Raw genomic sequence first — 9,760 nt, 5'->3', positions numbered from 1 at the left:
TATATATATATATGCTTTGTTGGTTTTTGTGTTTCTCTAGAGAGCCCAATCTAACACAGATGTTAGAACTCCTAATACAGATGGAACTCCTGAGACTATGGCCCTGGGTTACCCCTCTGGCCTAGAAGTGGACTCACTTGCATGGATTGGCTCTCAGCACAACAGTAGAAAGACCTACATGCAGAACAGCTACCCCAGGGTGATGCACCCACCTACTCTAGGGAGGTGCATCCCTTAGATCAATCAGCATGAGACACCAGAGGGACAGCATTCACAGAGAGGGAAAGCTAGACAGACAGGAGTACATAGTTAAGAAGGGTGCAGGGAGGAGTTAGTCACAGGGAGGGGAGGGGAGAAGAGTTTTTTAAGGCTGTGGATGGTAACCAGGGTGTGAAATAAAATATGCATGAACTGCTGCATGCAAAACAAATTTGCTTTGTAAATTTGAACAACAAAAAAAACCCCAAACACACTGCCATTGAGTAAGATTTGACTCATAGCAACCCCTTCTTGGGTTTCTGAAGTGGTGTCACTACAGAAGTAGATTGCCCAACCTTCCTTCTGAGAAGTAGCTGATGGGTTTGAATCACCAGCCTTCTGGTTAGCAGTCAAATGCCTTAGGCACTATGCCACTAGAGCTCCTCAAAGCACAATAAAAAATAAATAAATAAAATAAAAAGACTCAGCCAGGGATCAATGATCAGATTAAGGGTATAGTTTCTCCCTGATACTAAGGGCTGTATGGTAAGTGTCATTCTATTGGTAAGTCTATATGGTAAGTTCTGGAGGCAAGGAAACAAAGACCTCAGGCTTGAGTACTCCAAAAACCCAAACCTACTGCCAAGGAGTTGATTCCAACTCATAGTGACCCCTATTGGGTTTCCAAGGCAGTTAATCTTTACAGAAGTAGGTTGCCCTATCTTCCTTCCACAGAGTGGCTGGTCAGTTTGAAACACCAACCTTCTGGTTAGCAGCCAAATGCCATAGGCACTGCACCACCAGAGCTCCTTGCATATTAAGACTATGAAAAGACATGGATATGTTTCAGTTGTCATTAAGCCAATTCAGACTGGCACAGAAACCTACTCACCCACTGCCATTGAGTTGATTCCCACTCATAACAACCCTATAGACCAAAGTAGAATGGCTGCATAGGATTTCCAAGGCTGTACATCTTTACAGAAGCAGACTGCACCATCTTTCTCCAAAGGAGCAGCTGGTGGGTTTAAACAGCTGACCTTTCGGTTAACAGGCAAATGCTTTGACCACTGTGCTACAAGAACTCCTCTGAGTATTAGGACTAAGAAAAGATGAGGCTGTGTTTCAAACGTTGTCATGAAGTCACAAAGTAAATTCAGATTGGCACATAAAACTAGTGAAAGCAAATCAATGCAAAGCTGAAGTTTTCAATGGAAATGTATTGCCAAAGAAATCATAAATTTCAAGTTAAAAAAAAAGGCTTTGAGGATAAGTAAGTCGAGCACAGGGCACATTTAGGTCAGTGAAACTATTCTGTATGATACTGTAATAGTGGATACATAACATTATACAATTGTCAAAACAAATAAGAATGTACAGCACAAACAGTGAACCTTAATATAAACTATAGTCTTTAGTTAATGATAATGTATCAGTGTGGGTTATTTTATTGTAACAAATGTCTCAGAAGAATTCAAGATATTAATAATAGGAGAAACCCTGTGCAGACAAAAGGGGAAATACACAGGAACTCTCTATACTTTCTGAACAATCTTTCTGTAAGCCTAAAACTGCTCTAAAAATAAAAGCTTTGAAAAAAGAAAAAAGGACTTTGAGCCTCAAAACAATCCTTTGGACTTTAAATTTGTGACAGAAAAGAGTGAACTACAAAAGCTTTACATCCCCCTACAAGTCACCATGGCTGTGGAAGATAATGTTGTTGTTGTTAGGGGCCCTCAAGTTGTCTGCGACTCATAGCAACCCTATGCACAGCAGAAAGAAACACCATCTTGTCCTGTGCCAGCTCCGCAATCCCTGCTATACTTGAACCCATCACAACAGTCGGTGTGTCAATCCATCTTGTTGAGGATCTTGCCCTCCTTCGTTGATCCTCCATGTTACCAGGCACGACATCCTTCTCCAGGGAAGGGTCCCTTCTGCCATGACCAAAGTAGGTGAGATAAAGTCTGGCCATTCTCACTTCCAAGGAGCATTCCAGCTGCACTTCCCATAGGACAGATCTGCTAGTTCTTTTAGCAATCCATGATACTTTCAGAATTCTTCTCCAACATCACATCTCAAAAGCATCAATTCTTCATCGGTCTTCTTTATTCATTGCCCAGCTCTCACATGCATAGCAGATGAATGAAAATATCATGGCTTGTGTCAGGCACACCTTAGTCCTCAAGGAGACATTTTTTCTCCTCAGCACTTGAAAGAGGTCCTTTGCAGCCGACTTTCCCAGTGCTATATGTCGTCTGATATCCCAACTGCTGCCTCCATTGGCCTCAATTGTAGAACCAAGCAATGTGAAGTCTTTGACAACTTCAATCTTTTCTCCATTCATCATGATGCTGCTAACAGGTCCAGTTGTGACATTTTTGGTTTTCTTTATATTGAGATGTAATCCATACTTACTGCAGACTGTATTCTTCAATCTTCATCAGTAAGTACTTCAAGTCATCCTCACTTTCAGCAAGCAAAGTTGTGTCATCAGCGTATTGCAGGTTGTTAATGATTCTTCCTCCAATCTTGATGCCTTGTTTTTCTTCATATAGTCCAGCTTCTTGGATTATTTGCTCAGCGTATAGATTGAATAAGTATATTGAAAGAATACAACCCTGATGCACTCCCTTCTTGATTTTAAACCATGCATTGTCCCCTTGTTCTGTTTGAATGACAGCCTCCTGGTCTATGTACAGGTTCCTCATGAGTACATTTAAGTGTTCTGGAGTTCCCATTCTTCTCAATGTTATCCACAATTTGTTATGATCCACACAATAAAATGCCTTTGCATAGTCAATAAACACAAGTAAACATCTTTCTGGTATTCTTTGCTTTGAGCCAAGATCCATCTGACAGCAGCTATGATATCCCTTGTTCCACGTCCTCTTCTGAATCCAGCTTGCATTTCTGGAAGTTCTCAGTCAATATACTGCTGCAACCATCTTTGAATAATCTTCAGCAAGATTCTACTTGTGTGCAATATTAATGATATTGTTATATAATTTCCCCATTCTGTGGGATCACCTCTCTTTTGAATGGGCACAAATATGGATCTCTTCCAGTCAGTTGGCCAGGTAGCTATCTTCCGAATCTCTTTGCATAACCGAGTGAGTGCCTCCAGTGAGGCATCTGTTTGTTGAAACATGTCATTGGGTATTCTGTAAATTCCTAGTGTCTTGTGGAAGATAATGTTGTTGTTGTTGCTGTTGTTGTTATGTGCTGTCAGGTCGGCCCCGGCTCATAGTGACCCCTCCTTGGGTTTCCGAGGCAGCAGTATCACTATGGAAGTAGATTGCCCAACCTTCCTTCCAATGTGGAAGATAATAGGCAAGGATAAACCTCCCAGAAAGTGGAATGAGAAGGTTTTGACAGTGATTGTCCATTGGTTCTCACCATTGCTGTGGATTTCCATACGTCTCCCATACTACACTGGAAATCAGAATTAAAATTATCTTGTCCCTTTCTCATAATTATGTATTGTGTATATGTGTGTGTGCATGCCTGTGTGTGTGTGTTAGGGGTGTTACTGGAAGTGTAGGGAGTATAAATTAGTCTTTAGCTTATAATTCTAAGGAGCCATGCTTAGATCTGATAAATAGTTCTGGCAGTGCAGCACCTGTACACCCTGGCCTTTGAAATGGATGCAGTGAATGAATGGCACTTTGGGCTACCTCCTTCCTGGGGAGATGAATGCCTGGAAGGAAGCACAGAATAGTTGGTGTCATAACAGATTATGGCAGAAACCAGTTAGGTATTCAGGAGCACTTTTTCTTTTGCTCCTAGGCACTCCCACACAGACTACTTTTCTCAGTCTTTCCTGTGATGAGATGAGGTCGTGAGTGCTTGCCAGTGAAATGTGTGAACAGAAATATTGAATGTTACTTCAAGGCCTGCCTCAGATAAATCTTTCTCATAGTCCTACACTCTCAATTCCTCCATCTGTTAGTAGAACGTGGACTTTCAGGGTAACCTTGTAAGCTGTGTGATGAGAACCATACTCTTAAGGGATAGACATATAATTTCAGGGAAAACCCTGGCTATATTTCTGGTTTCTTATAAATTCTATTATTTTTTGTACCAGATGAGTCACGCTTTAAAGATTTTCTTTAATAATGCTGCATCACCTATATTCAGTCATGACAGGAATTCATTGAGTTCCTATGATGCATCAGGCACATTGTCAGACACTGGAAGTAGAAGTAGACAAAAAACAAAAACAGTGTTTCAATCTCTTGCAGCTTACAATATTGCTAGGAAAACAGCCATTAAAGAAAGTAGTTAAACCAAAGTGGTGATCAGTGTGGTGACTTTTATGATATTTGCAAACTGACTGCCTTAAATGACTACTCCTTATCACTAATCTAAAGGTCTGTATATTAAGAAAATATTCACATATAAATAGCCAAGAAGCTATATGGAACCAAATGCAATTGGTGAATCCAGAATACAGCAAGCAATGCAGTGGTGGCTCAGATAAACCAAAACAATATCGATTGTCCTTGTGTTGATTCAAATTCACAGAAACCCCATTTTTTCCAGAGTAGAATGTACCCCATAGGGTTTCCAATAGCTGTGATCTTTTAAAAGTATTATATATTATTTGTAGTATATTTGTTGTTGTTGCTGTTATGTGCCATCGAGTCGGCCCCAACTCATAGCGACCACTCCTTGGGTTTCCGAGGCAGTAGCACTACGGAAGTAGGATTGCCCAACCTTCCTTCCGAGGAGTGGCTGGTGGGTTTGAACCACCAGCCGTCTGGTTAGCAGGCAAGTGACTTAGCCACTATGCTACCAGAGCTCCCTTGTAGTATATAGTAACAACATTTAACAAGCACCTAAACATAAAAGACATGTCTGTTTGCCATTTTTTTTTTTAAATACAATCAGTTACATTTAAAAAAGCAATGTCTAAAAGCCTTTACTCCTTTTTTGATCCTGTTTTGTGGATTATTTTGGAGGCTTAGAAATGGATGGAAAAGGGAAAAATATTTGAGTAATGTAAAATTAGTTTTATATTGCTGGGCATAAATTTTCATGGAGAACAATTATATTGTGACCCAAGAGGCATTCATAATTTTTTTTTTAATTATTGCCAAGTATTCACTGAATTCCAAAAACACTGTAAATACAATGCATATTTTCTGATGAAGTGATTCACAAGCACATTTAATTAAAAAAAAAAAGGCAAGTCTTTAAAGGAAAGTAAGACTTGAATTTTTAGTGTGAGTCTCGGTAATTCTTTAGTTGTAATAAGATAATTTCTTTAAATAAATAAATAAAATCATTTACGTGGGGTACTGCAGTGTAGTAAATTACCTGGTATGGATTTTATAGCCATAAGTCTTTGTAAACTCCACGGTGAAATTTGCTGTGAGCAACTGAGGAGCTCCTGATTGTTAAAGTTACCCACCTGGGGTATTTCTGTTGAGAGTGGCACCAAGCAATGTTCCAGGAATTTCTCTCTCTCTCTGGTGTATAGAATTCCTGATATTATGATCGGTTAGTTTGGCCACTATGCCAGGCTCTAAAGGAGCCCTTCTAGACGCAGAAGGAGTCTTTCTGACTGCTGGCTGAGAAAGACATGCTGCTGAAAGAAACACACTCCTGAGAAAGAGATCGAGAGACATGCACTGCTGGGAGAGAGACTGTTGGCTGAGAGACGGCAAGGTGAGAGAGACTGAGCATTGTTCTTGAACTGGAATTGTAGCCTGGTGTTTCCCTAATAAACTCCACAATCTGTGAGTTCTGTGTGGCCACTGCAGTGAATTATCAAACCCAGCAGAAATGTGGTGGGTGCGCAGGAGGAACAGTTGGTGTCAGGGTTGGTAAAAGGACTGGAGGGAGGCAGCATGTCTGGCCTCATAGGAATAGGCTTTGGGCTATTGAGGGTGATTCTGTCTTCCTCTTGTGGGGTTAGAGGAGGTCAGAAGATGTGGCCTCCTTGCCTCTTTAGCAGGTACATAAAACTAAAAGATAAATAAAATCATCTAGAATAAAAACCAAACTGTTGGGGTAAATTCTTGAGTCACACATTATTTTATAAATCTCACAATTTAAGAAAGTCAGAATTGGAAGCCATTTTAGAAATTATCTAGTTCTATTCTAATCCCTTTATTTCACAAATGAAAACAATCTCATTATGTGATTTTCCAGAAGTTGAACTGAAATTTTGTAGCAAAGTAAGAATTTATATATTTATTTAAATATACAACTTACCCAAACATGAAGTGGTTAGAATTTGGGGGAGGGAGGGTATTTGGCACTCTATAGAAAATACAAAGTTCTTTTCCCAATCAAATAATTTTTTTTTGACACTGAAATGTGGACTTGAACAGGTTCTAAATAGTGGAATCTAAGCTGGCTAAAAGAATATTAGGGCCAAAAAGAAACTCAAACAGTTTCAAAACCAAGTTTAACCATCCATCAATCTAAATGCAAGTATTTGAGGCCATAGGGATTCAATTCCAACTAGATATCTAGTTAAGCATAATGAAATAGAAAAACATGATCTCAGAGAGAAAGAAAAGCGGGGGTGGGGGGCAGTGCATGCTTATAGACTTCACAGATGTGGACTTTTTTCTTGCCAAAGACATGCCTCCCAACGATAGGATAAGGCTAATGATGTTCATTGCCATGGTAATCACTTGGAATTAACTTATCAGTTGAGCCAACAAGAGGAATTAGATCAAACAAGTTTTGATTTAGCATTCATCAGATAGCTGAATTGGATCCAGAATGACACTATTATCTTTGTTTGCCAAGCTATAACTCAAAAAATTAAAGGGAGATTAAGATCATGTATTTTGTAATCATTTTCTTAATAAAAGAAATAACAAAAATTATAAAAACCAAATCTGGGTTCCGTGGTACAAATTTACATTATGGGTCCCATTGAAAACAGAGGCAAAATCTGTTTTGCCGTTTCTATTTTGAACTTCTTTATCAGACCTCCTAAAAGAAGCAACAAAGGTTATAAATGTTCTAATTTTGTTCTTCTTTTATCTATGTCCTACTGATTTCACTACTAGAAAAGCTGGCACACCTATTAGTTAAAAACAAGTAAGTTTTGAAAAATGGGATTGATGCTTGAAAACCAAAGGAGGGATTTTGATTTGTGATTGGAGGATTATTGGGTAACTTTCCTGCATGTGAAGTAATGATCACACACACACACACACAAACAAATAAATAAATAAATAAAATAATCTGAAATACCCATTGTGAAGCCCAAACATTTGAATCTTGTATGGGCTCTGGTAGCATAGTGGCTAAGACACTTGCCTGCTAACCAGATGGCTGGCGGTTCAAACCCACCAGCCACTCCTCGGAAGGAAGGTTGGGCAATCCTACTTCCGTAGTGATACTGCCTCGGAAACCCAAGGAGGGGTCGCTATGAGTCGGGGCCGACTCGACGGCACATAACAACAACATAACAACATGGGTTATCAAGGTGTATATTTATTTCCTAAAGTCACCAAATACCAGTTATATTATATTAACAGAAAAAGTATTCAATTGAGGATTATACTTCATGGTTCTTAAGAATAGGAGAGGAAGTCTATCACAAATAAAGAAAACAGAAAATCAAACAAACCTTTATGTTGGTCATTTGCATCTATCCCCTTCCTCAACAATCACGCCAAGATCTGAAAGAATTCTTACTCTCTTCCAACTTCTGCCCTTCCAATAGCCATTTCTAGAAGTCATGATGTGCCTAGGCCATGCTGCTGTGGTACTGAGGACAACCAGTTGTAGGACTCATTATATCAAGGGCTCATAATACTGAAGAAGACTGACAATTCAAAGGGTGGTTTTAAGTTCTGTGAGTAAACAAGCTGATTTTAAAAAAAGGGAGCAATGTTGGTAGCACTTCTTAATAGAGCCACTAATATGCTCCTATGTCACAGCCTTTTCTAAGCCAAATCTTACTGGGTCCTGCATCAGAAAAAGACTACCCCATGTTTGTTCCAAATTAATCTGACAAGTGGTAGTTTCAGCCTCTCTTCTAAATAGTGTTTGAATGATTCAGTGCTGATTGCTGGGCACCAGTTTGTTTCCTAAATTTCCTTTGCGACCATCTAAAGTCTACTTGAAAGTTCCACAGACTTATCCTCCTGGTAGCCCAGTTTCCGTCCAGTCTTGCTTTTATATAGTAGTTGCAAATTGGTAAATTTGAATTGTAGCCACCTTGAGATAACTTTTCTAGGGGACTTATACTATATTTCCTAAAAATGTGCATTAACTGTCAATATTTAATATTAGATGATTTTGAGTAGCGTCAATGTCTCCTTCTTAAACAAATATTTCTTAATTACCAAGGGGAAACGTAATAACTTGAAAGTGCAGAAACCTAACAAACATTACCATAACCAAGTAATTAAGGTCGACATGACCAGTAAAAAGATACATCAACATCCCCTGATGTGATGCAGAGTTGAAAGCATTGTCTTTGTGGAATTCCTCCTCAAAAATGGTAACTTTAATATAATCATGAGAACAAATTAGACAAATCAAACTGTCAGAGAATAAATTTCTATTGTTTTAAGCCATTAAACAATCAGAGGAAAAAGGCCAGGGGGTCTGAGACAGAGTGAGGAGACAGCCTCAGGGATCCAGGTGAGCGGAGGGAACCCAGGCCATGCTCCACAAATGGCAATGTTGGAAAGCGGGGAATGGAGAAGAAAAAGGCCAGGGAGGCCATGACAGAGCAAGGAGGCAGCAGCAAGGATCCAAGTAAGGGGAGGTTGGAGAGGTTTCCAACACCTAAGAGAGACAAACTTTTCTGTCAGTTTGTCCTACTGTGGTGGCATGTTGCTGTGAGTCTTGAGGCTGTGCCAACAGTGTTTCAAACCCAGTGGGGTGCACATGGTACACAGGTTTCAGTGTGGCTTTCAGATTGAGACAGACCAGGAAGAAGGAAGAAGCCATCCACTTCTCAAAAAATTGGCCAGGGAAAACCTTATGAATAGCAGAGAAACACTGTCTGATACATTACTGCGCAGATTTATGAATAGCCAGGAAACATTGTCCAATACAGAGGAGGAGGAAGAGTGACTTAGGTTAGAAGGCTCTAAAAATATGACTGGGAAAGAGCTGCATCATCACAGTAAAACCAGCCTTACTGATATGGATAAGGTAAAACTTTCGAGACCTCCATTTGCTGATGCGGCACAACTCAAATTGAGGAGAAACGGCTGCAAACATCCATTAATAATCGGAACATAGAATGTACAAAGTATGAATCTAGGAAAATTGGAAGTTGTCAAAAATGAAATGGAATGCATAAAGATTGATATCCTGGGCATTAGTGAGCTGAAATGGACTATTTTTCGCCATTTTAAATTCAGAAAACCATATGATGTACTCTGCCGGGAATGACAATTGGAAGAGGAATGACATGGCATTTATCATCACAAAGTATGCTTCAAGATCTGTACTGAAGTATATCTGTACAAAAGTAAAGATAATATTCATACACCTACAAGGAAGACCCAAGGAGCTCTGGTAGCATAGTGGCTACAGCACTTGACTGCTAACCAGAAGGCTGGCGGTTCAA

This window comes from Orycteropus afer, unplaced genomic scaffold, assembly GCF_000298275.1.
Source record: "Orycteropus afer afer isolate SDZICR_OR568_19922 unplaced genomic scaffold, OryAfe1.0 scaffold00185, whole genome shotgun sequence".
In the NCBI taxonomy this organism is placed as follows: domain Eukaryota; kingdom Metazoa; phylum Chordata; class Mammalia; order Tubulidentata; family Orycteropodidae; genus Orycteropus; species Orycteropus afer.
This window is presented reverse-complemented; position numbering follows the sequence as displayed.